Raw genomic sequence first — 9,768 nt, 5'->3', positions numbered from 1 at the left:
GTTCACGGACTTGCTTGCCGGGGAAGGGGGCGACGGGAGGGGCTCATTCCTCTCCGCTCTCCGCCTCACCCGTCTACCTGCTTCCACTGCCAGCCTCCCTCACTCTCTCCCCCCCCCCCCCTCTCTCTCTCTTTCTCTCTCTCTATTTAAGCTACATAAAACATGGCACATACAATGTGCAGTAGACACGTTCAGCATGCAGTAAAAGAGGACCTCCATAGAAAAACTCAACTACACTATTATGATGTTTGATACTGTAGTTACGAAAGCCTCAGAACTCAGTAATAATTTGCAGGATTAAAAAAAAAAAAAAAAACGCGAACAGGTTGGTTGGTTTAAAGATTAAAGGGACCAAACTGCAAAGGCCATCGGTCCCTTGCTTCATAAAAACACAGAGCACAGTGAAACCATCCACCAGGCAGGCGAAGCACTAAAATAAAAATTCCGGGGGAAGAAAAGCCCCATGGTCAATGGTAAGACAACACGGAAAACGGAGCACAGCAACAAAAACTACATAGAGAACAAAGGCAGAAGGAATTAAAACTGCACAGCAGAGGACTGTGGCTGGCTGCTCACGAAAATAATAGGATGAGCCAGCCACTCTGCAACACGTTAAAACCTTCAGCCTAAAAGAATAGGAGGGAGTCGAATTAAAACACAAAACTAAGTAAAAGATACAGCTCAAAAGAGGGTGATGTAATAAAATTAAACTGACCTATAAAAGCCGGTTGCGCGAATAAAACTTAAAACCCGATCTGCCATAGAGACATTGTCACCTAAAAGAGATGATAAATCACCCTGGAGATTAAAAGCACGCCTGAGAGCAGTTAAAAGAGGACATTCCAACAACAGATGGGCCACCGTCATGTTTGCACCACAGCGACAATGAGGGGGGTCCTCTCGACGCAGCAGATGACCATGCGTCAGCCAAGAGTGACCAATGCGGAGCCTACAGAGAATAACAGAATCCCTGCGAGAGGCCCGCATGGAGGAACCCCACACGGTCGTGGTCTCCTTTACACTCCGCAGCTTGTTGGGTACAGACAGAGTGCGCCATTCGTCTGCCCACATCCCAAAGACCCGACGGCGTAACACCGATCGGAGATCAGTTGCCGGGAGGCCGATCTCCAACAACAGTTTGCGGGTGGCTTCTTTAGCTAACTTGTCGGCGTGTTCGTTTCCCGCTATCTCAACGTGTCCCGGGGTCCATATGAACACCACTGAACGTCCACGCTGTGCAAGAGCATGAACGGACTCCTGGATGGCAACAACAATGGACCAACCATGCATATTAACGTAATGTGGAAATTTGGACAAGTCTGTGCGCACCTTAGATGACTAACAATCAGCCGCCATTGAACTTTGACTATTTCTCTTTTTCCTGGTTGATTCGCCCACGGCTTCTATTTTTTTTCCAGAACGCAGTTACTTGCACAGTGAAACAACTACTTACTGTGAGGTGCGTGGTCTGTTCAGAAAACGACGTTCTCTGTATCGTCTGACGACAGGGACAGTGTCTTGTTCACAAAAAAAAGAAAAAAAAATGAAGTTCCCGACAGACAGTATTCAACAGTGAAGAAATCCAAAGCTGCCCACTCAAGGTCCGGTAAGGTCATGATGACTCTTCTTTAGCTGCAGGGCCCCTCAGCTCGTTGACTTCCTCGATCATGGAACGACAATCAAGGCGCAGCGCTATGAAGGCTCTTAGCGGAAACTGCAACGCACCATAAAATCAAAGCACCTACGAATGCTGTTGGACGGAATCATCCTGTTATACGATAAAGCCCGTCCCCACACTGCCGAAGCGATTTGATTGGCTAACACTGCTACATCCTCCGTACAGGCCGGACATTTTACGGCGTGATTTTCACATCTTTGGCGACCTGAAGAAATACGTGCTTGGTCGTCGGTTTTAGTGGAACGGGGAAGTGCAAGAGTGGGTGTGCTTGTGGATCCTCCAGCGACCGACAGCCTTCTGGAGCGGGATAGATCCTCTCGTCTCCCAGTGGGATAGCTGTCTTAACGCGTACGGTGATTGTTTTTGAATGGAACCATTCCATGCTCCCGTTAGGTGGGTGTTCAGTTTTCATTTGACTCCCCCTTACGTACTGATGGATGTGTTAATGTCAATATTTGTTGTAGCCTCAGATTGCACGACGCCGCAGGGACCTTTATTAAAATATAAGACGATGTTTCATACACTGTTAACTGACATTGCTCTGACAATTTTCCTACCTCGATAACCGAAAATAAAATGGGAAGCTCTTTCTTCTTCTCGATTCGAGCCGAATAACCTTCATCTGAGCCGGGCACACTGCCATCATTACGCGACGGAGACCGATAACTTAACACGGCACCTCTTGTGTCAATATAATCACTTCTACGGTTCGATACAGACTAGGTCGCTATTCTAGATAAGCAATATCTACGTTATCTAAAGCTCACACGAATATTAATCGTTTGATACACGGTGCTGCGCTGTATCCGCATGAGATGTTGCGCTCAATTCAGCGCTAGGCACTTTTTTTTGCGTTAATGCGGCTCCATATCAAATGTAACCCACATCCGTGAGTAACCCAGACATTTTAGCTTGACAACTTACATGGAAAAACAACAGAAAGAGCAAATGTGTAGCTGTGAAATGAGTCAGTGCTGACTGCATGTCTCCTTTCCTAGTATTCGTTATACGGTTTCCTCGAACGAGAAGCATCATATAAACACAGAATCCTGCAAACAGAACAGAGGTTCTCACACCTATTCCTGGAGAAAGAGGTAGATTACAATCAGTGGTTTAAAAACTCAACCACCGAACACCACGGACCCCTTACGCCAGAGTACTCAGAAGATATTTCTGAACCATCTGCGAAATTCTTTCGCTGTATTTAATATTCTTCGACCGTTTTGTGTATGGCGGAGTGTCCGTTATATTTCAGCAAATATTAATGTTTCTCTGCATTGCGTTCATGAAAGGCGTGGGGTCAGATACTTTACACACTTATACTTTTATCCCTCGAGAGCGATACACAATAGGGAGAGGCATGTTTGTAGTTCTCGCCGTGAAAGTCGGACCTTACATGTCTATTGAATTATTAAGCCATGTTAGATTCTCCCGCTCTTGCATAGACGAGCCACGATTTCCCAGCTTCCTATCAGTGAACCGAAGGCTATTACGTGCTTTATCTACAGCTCAGCATATCTCACATCAATTCATAAGGCGCTGATATACACTACTGACCATTAAAATTGCTACACAACGAAGATGACGTGCTACAGACGCGAAATTTAACCGACAGGAAGAAGATACTGTGATATGCAAATGATTAGCTTTTCAGAGCATTCACACAAGGTTGGCGACGGTGGCCACACCTACAACGTGCTGACACGAGGAAAGTTTCCAACCGATTTTTCATAAACAAACAGCAGTTGACCGGCGTTGCCTGGTGAAACGTTGCTATGATGCCTCGTGTAAGGAGGAGAAATGCGTACCATCACGTTTCCGACTTTGATAATGGTCGGATTGTAGCCTATCGCGATTGCGGCTTATCGCATAGCGACATTGCTGCTCACGTAGGTCGAGATCCAATGACTGTTAGCAGAATATGGAATCGGTGGGGTCAGGAGGGTAATACGGAACGCCGTGCTGGATCCCAACGGCCTCGTATCACTAGCAGTCGAGATGACAGGCATCTTATCCGCATGGCTGTAACGGATCGTGCAGCCACATCTCGATCCCTGAGTCAACAGATATGGGGACGTTTTCAAGACAACAACCATCTGTACGAAAAGTTCGACGACGTTTGCAGCAGCATGGACTATCAGCTCGGAGACAATGGCTGCGGTTACCCTTGACGTTGCATCACAGGCAGGAGCACCTGCGATGGTGTACTCAACGACGAACCTGGGTGCACGAATGGCAAAACGTCATTTTTTCCGATGAATGCAGGTTCTGTTTACAGCATCATGATGGTCGCATCCGTGTTTGGCGACGTCGCGGTGAACGCACATTGGAAGCGTGTATTCGTCATCGCCATACTGGCGTATTACCCGGCATGATGGTATGGGGTGCCATTGGTTACACGTCTCGGTCACCTCTTGTTCCCATTGACGGTACTTTGAACAGTGGACGTTACATTTCAGATGTGTTACGACCCATGGGAGTACCCTTCATTCGATCCCTGAGAAAACCCTACATTTCAGCAGGATGATGCACGATCGCATGTTGCAGGTCCTGTACGCGCCTTTCTGGATACAGAAAATGTTCTACTGCTGCCCTGACCAGCATATTCTCCAGATCTCTCACCAATTGAAAACGTCTGGTCAATGGTGGCCGAGCAACTGACTCGTCACTACACGCCAGTCACTACTCTTGATGAACTGTGGAATCGTGTTGAAGCTGCATGGGCAGCTGTATCTGTTCACGCCATCCAAGCTCTGTTTGACTCAATGCCCAGGCGTATCAAGGCCGTTATTACGGCCAGAGGTGGTTGTTCTGGGTACAGATTTCTCGGGATATATGCACCCAAACTGTGTGAAAATGTAATCACATGTCAGTTCTAGTATAATATATTTGTCCAATGATTAACCGTTTATCATCTGCATTTCTTCTAGGAGTACGAATTTTAATGGCTAGTAGTGTATTTGCCATTGGGAGCTCGGGTTCAGAAAAAGTAATGTAACACTTCGTACCTCCATACGTTGTTATTCCCATTTTTTCGGACGTATTTTAAAAAGATATCATAATTGTACGTTATATAATGTGACATCTCATTCTGAGGAGTAACAGCGGTGGAAAAACGCAGTCAGTTATGTCACTGTGTGCTAGACGCAAATTCATGTAACGTATGATGAAATATCCCAAACTTGACAAAAAAAAAATAAATGTGAGACCTTTCGCACTACTAAGCATCTATATGGGCTCTCACAGAAATTCAGCCAAAGAGGCGGGCGACGAGATTCTAAAATTGCCATTGTTTGTATAACTGGGTCAGCGTGTTCGGAAAGGCGTCATGAACTTCACAAGTGATACACCAAACTTATTGCATCCAAAACCGTACCGAGGTGATCCTGTGCCTGCGGCAGAGCTGCCAAAATGCGCCTCCCCACATTTCCTCTTAAAACGATCTGTCGGAAATACACTCCTGGAAATTGAAATAAGAACACCGTGAATTCATTGTCCCAGGAAGGGGAAACTTTATTGACACATTCCTGGGGTCAGATACATCACATGATCACACTGACGGAACCACAGGCACATAGACACAGGCAACAGAGCATGCACAATGTCGGCACTAGTACAGTGTATATCCACCTTCCGCAGCAATGCAGGCTGCTATTCTCCCATGGAGACGATCGTAGAGATGCTGGATGTAGTCCTGTGGAACGGCTTGCCATGCCATTTCCACCTGGCGCCTCAGTTGGACCAGCGTTCGTGCTGGACGTGCAGACCGCGTGAGACGACGCTTCATCCAGTCCCAAACATGCTCAATGGGGGACAGATCCGGAGATCTTGCTGGCCAGGGTAGTTGACTTACACCTTCTAGAGCACGTTGGGTGGCACGGGATACATGCGGACGTGCATTGTCCTCTTGGAACAGCAAGTTCCCTTGCCGGTCTACGAATGGTAGAACGATGGGTTCGATGACGGTTTGGATGTACCGTGCACTATTCAGTGTCCCCTCGACGATCACCAGTGGTGTACGGCCAGTGTAGGAGATCGCTCCCCACACCATGATGCCGGGTGTTGGCCCTGTGTGCCTCGGTCGTATGCAGTCCTGATTGTGGCGCTCACCTGCACGGCGCCAAACACGCATACGACCATCATTGGCACCAAGGCAGAAGCGACTCTCATCGCTGAAGACGACACGTCTCCATTCGTCCCTCCATTCACGCCTGTAGCGACACCACTGGAGGCGGGCTGCACGATGTTGGGGCGTGAGCGGAAGACGGACTAACGGTGTGTGGGACCGTAGCCCAGCTTCATGGAGACGGTTGTGAATGGTCCTCGCCGATACCCCAGGAGCAACAGTGTCCCTAATTTGCTGGGAAGTGGCGGTGCGGTCCCCTACGGCACTGCGTAGGATCCTACGGTCTTGGCGTGCATCCGTGCGTCGCTGCGGTCCGGTCCTAGGTCGAGGGGCACGTGCACCTTCCGCCGACCACTGGCGACAACATCGATGTACTGTGGAGACCTCACGCCCCACGTGTTGAGCAATTCGGCGGTACGTCCACCCGGCCTCCCGCATGCCCACTATACGCCCTCGCTCAAAGTCCGTCAACTGCACATACGGTTCACGTCCACGCTGTCGCGGCATGCTACCAGTGTTAAAGACTGCGATGGAGCTCCGTATGCCACGGCAAACTGGCTGACACTGACGGCGGCGGTGCACAAATGCTGCGGAGCTAGCGCCATTCGACGGCCAACATCGCGGTTCCTGGTGTGTCCGCTGTGCCGTGCGTGTGATCATTGCTTGTACAGCCCTCTCGCAGTGTCCGGAGCAAGTATGGTGGGTCTGACACACCAGTGTCAATGTGTTTTTTTTTCCATTTCCAGGAGTGTACATTCTTCATTCTCCAATGGATGTCTACGAGTGTCCGTCTTTCAGCAGCGTGAAAATGGATAACAGAACTTTGGTTCTGTTTGGATGCATTTTGTAATAACATCCCCTTAGTTCACGTTTTCGCATTCACCACATGCTTCTGGGAAAGACACGAACGCCACACTAATCCCTTGTTTGCATGTAGGTGCTTATATACAGGCCTCGGAGTCGCAGTATGTTACATTATACTGCAGCAGCGCCCTCAGACGGAAACTTTCCGATTGCCCAAAAAAGGAATGGTGTTTGTTGCTTCACAATACATAAATTATATCCCAAGAGATTGCAAAGCAGAAGTTCGCTCTTGAAATAAACGGATCTTACTGAGCTTGAAGAAGGTCGTGAATAGGGCTACGAGAAGCTGGATGTTCCTCCTGCGATACTGCAGCAATACTTGGCAGGAATGCAGCCAGTGCACATTACTGTTGGTAGCGGTGATCACGAGGATATACTGTCCCAAGTAGACAGTGCTCCGAACGGCCACGTGGCACTATGCAGAGGGAAGACCACCGTTTTCGACGTATGGCTCCGGCGCATCGCACTGCATCTACAGCAGCAATTTAAGCAGCAGCTCTAGCAAATCGGTTACTTCAAGGACAACTCCGAGACAGACGCCCTGCAGCGTGCATTCCACTGACCCCAGACCACCGCCATTACTGACTTCAGTGTATAACTTGTAATGGTCGCCTAGTCGTAGATATAGCTAATTGCTATAATCGCACTATTTCACTCCCATTTACGGAGCTTGTTAGCACTTGATGTTAGGTTGGCGCCATTAAAATGCATTGTGTTGTGGTAATCGCTGCTACTTGCCGGATCGCTGCTGTGTCTCGATGCTGATGCTGGCTCTAAATCTGGTTGTCTAGGGTTAAAAACATGAAGTCCCGTGTTTTTTATGTGCTTTTGATGATAAAGAACGAGTGAAACCAACAAATATGTAAACTTCAAATATTTATTACTCTGGTGGCCATCTTAATTCCACTGTCCACCAAAGACCATGACACAACACAAAGTACTACTTTCTTTACATGTTCTTTGCATTGTTTATCCACCTCAAACAATAACACACAAACACACTTTACCAAAGTGACATTCCGACTGCCTCTCGACCGTTCTTGCTGCTTGTATTTATAACATTGTCAAAGAACTACTAAAAAGAGATATAGTTAACAAGTCACATGTACATCTGTTATCATAATTTGTGCAGAAAAGTTATTAATTTGCACCGAGTGACATAATTTAACATGTTATTAAAATGACATACAGATTTGTTGACTTGACAGAATAATTCTTTGTTACAAAAAGGCCGTTTTTTAGAAGTTTGTCAATTGACTTCTCTAATTTGCATAAATAAGTAAATAACATGAATTATTAAGAATTACATTGGTTTTAGTCTAAAATAGGATTGCTTACGTGAAAACTGAGTGAAAACGCTCCTAGTGAACAAATAGGTTTCACTGGGTGATTTTTATTTAAGGAGATCCAAAATATCTAAGTTGTCCACTATTTTTCGTACTTCATATTAATTATTTAAGATGAACTCAGTGTTTTTACATGATGACATTTGCTGTATCAGTGATCAAGTGATATTAACTTTTGTGTGGGTCAGTTATTCAGTATAATTTAATGGGTTGACTGTTTATGCAGACATGTTATGCAATCATTGTTAACATACACAATAACTTTTCTATAATCATAAATACTTGTTAAACTGGTTGAATTGGGAGGGTATCGTATACTTCGGTAAAGTAAAGCCTTTAATACGTTCCGTTAAAAACTGCCCACGTCGTGTTGTGCCGACTCCACTGTGGCTTGAATGGATTTTTAAGTTTGTTTTATATGTCTGACTTCTAATTTCACCACTCAAGTCTCCAGGGTTGAGCAGTTATTGGTCGATGACGACACGCAATACAGTTTGTTAAAGCGGAGTTCGCCGTTATTAATTTTGTTTTTAGATTTAATTTTATTACTCGTACAGAGACTCAACGTTCCTTTGTTTAACAGCGCGTCGTCAAAGTAAGTATGAAATGCTAATCTCTTTGCAATACATAATGTCGACTATTGTGTTAAAGTTCGTACTTATTTTGCCATTTTAGAGAAGAGGAACCTTAAGCGCTTCTGCTTCTATAGTCTCAGTATCAAACGTTCACTAATTTCAATTTACTTCCTGTCTCAGTTCAGTATTTAACACAAATTATATATCAATGTCGTTTCAGAGATATTACGTCGGTTCCACACTAACGGGATAACACGTAATTGTCATTTAACATCACTTTTATTAATAATTCTTTTTCTTATGACGTAAATGTTAATGAATGATCACTATCTAGGAGGAAAGAGGGATTGATCCTAATCATGAGATAATAGCTTTTAATGAGCCCGATATCGTTAATTAAGTAAAAAGTCACGTTCAAGGATGATATGCGAACAACTTTCGTTACGTCCGTTTTCACGTATCTGTCAAAACTAATCCTGTCACCCACAATTCAAATTAACACTGACGTTAACCTCTTTGGTCGGAACATCGAATCGCAACTATTATGTGAAAGTTTATTCTAGTCCCCGAATTAATTCCTTTCAGATACGCGCACGACCGAACAGCGGAACGGAACACAAACGACTTGTTTTAACAACCGAACAACGCAATGACGTTACATTACGACACTGTCCGCCCAATGAACATCTCTTTGACTTTATCTTCTATACTCTGTTTAATTAAATTACTCCTAATTACAATTTATTCAGGTATTTAACGAAAACATCTAACAAAAAATAAAATAAATTTATGCCAACGTAAAAGATGCGTTATAAGTGGAATCAAGCGAGAGCTCATTGGAGGGAAGGGCGGATGTCTGTTGCGTATTTCGATGAAAGCCGGTTCTGCCTCGATGTCAGTTGATGGCCGTGTGTTGATTAGGAGGAGGCCAGCCTGTGTGCTGGACACACTGGACCTACACCTGGAGATTTTCAACAGGATATCACTCGTTCGCATACTGCTGTTGTAACACAATATGCTCCACAGAGTTCGACATGTTGCTTTGACCTGCTCGATCACCAGATATATTTCCAATCGAGCACGTATGGGACGTCATCGGATGACAACTCCAGCGTCATTCGCAAACTGCATTAACCGTCCCTCTACTGACCTACCAAGTGTAACAGGCGTGGAACTCCA

Source organism: Schistocerca cancellata, chromosome 6 (genome assembly GCF_023864275.1).
Source record: "Schistocerca cancellata isolate TAMUIC-IGC-003103 chromosome 6, iqSchCanc2.1, whole genome shotgun sequence".
In the NCBI taxonomy this organism is placed as follows: domain Eukaryota; kingdom Metazoa; phylum Arthropoda; class Insecta; order Orthoptera; family Acrididae; genus Schistocerca; species Schistocerca cancellata.
Note: the sequence above shows the minus strand (reverse complement) of the source record.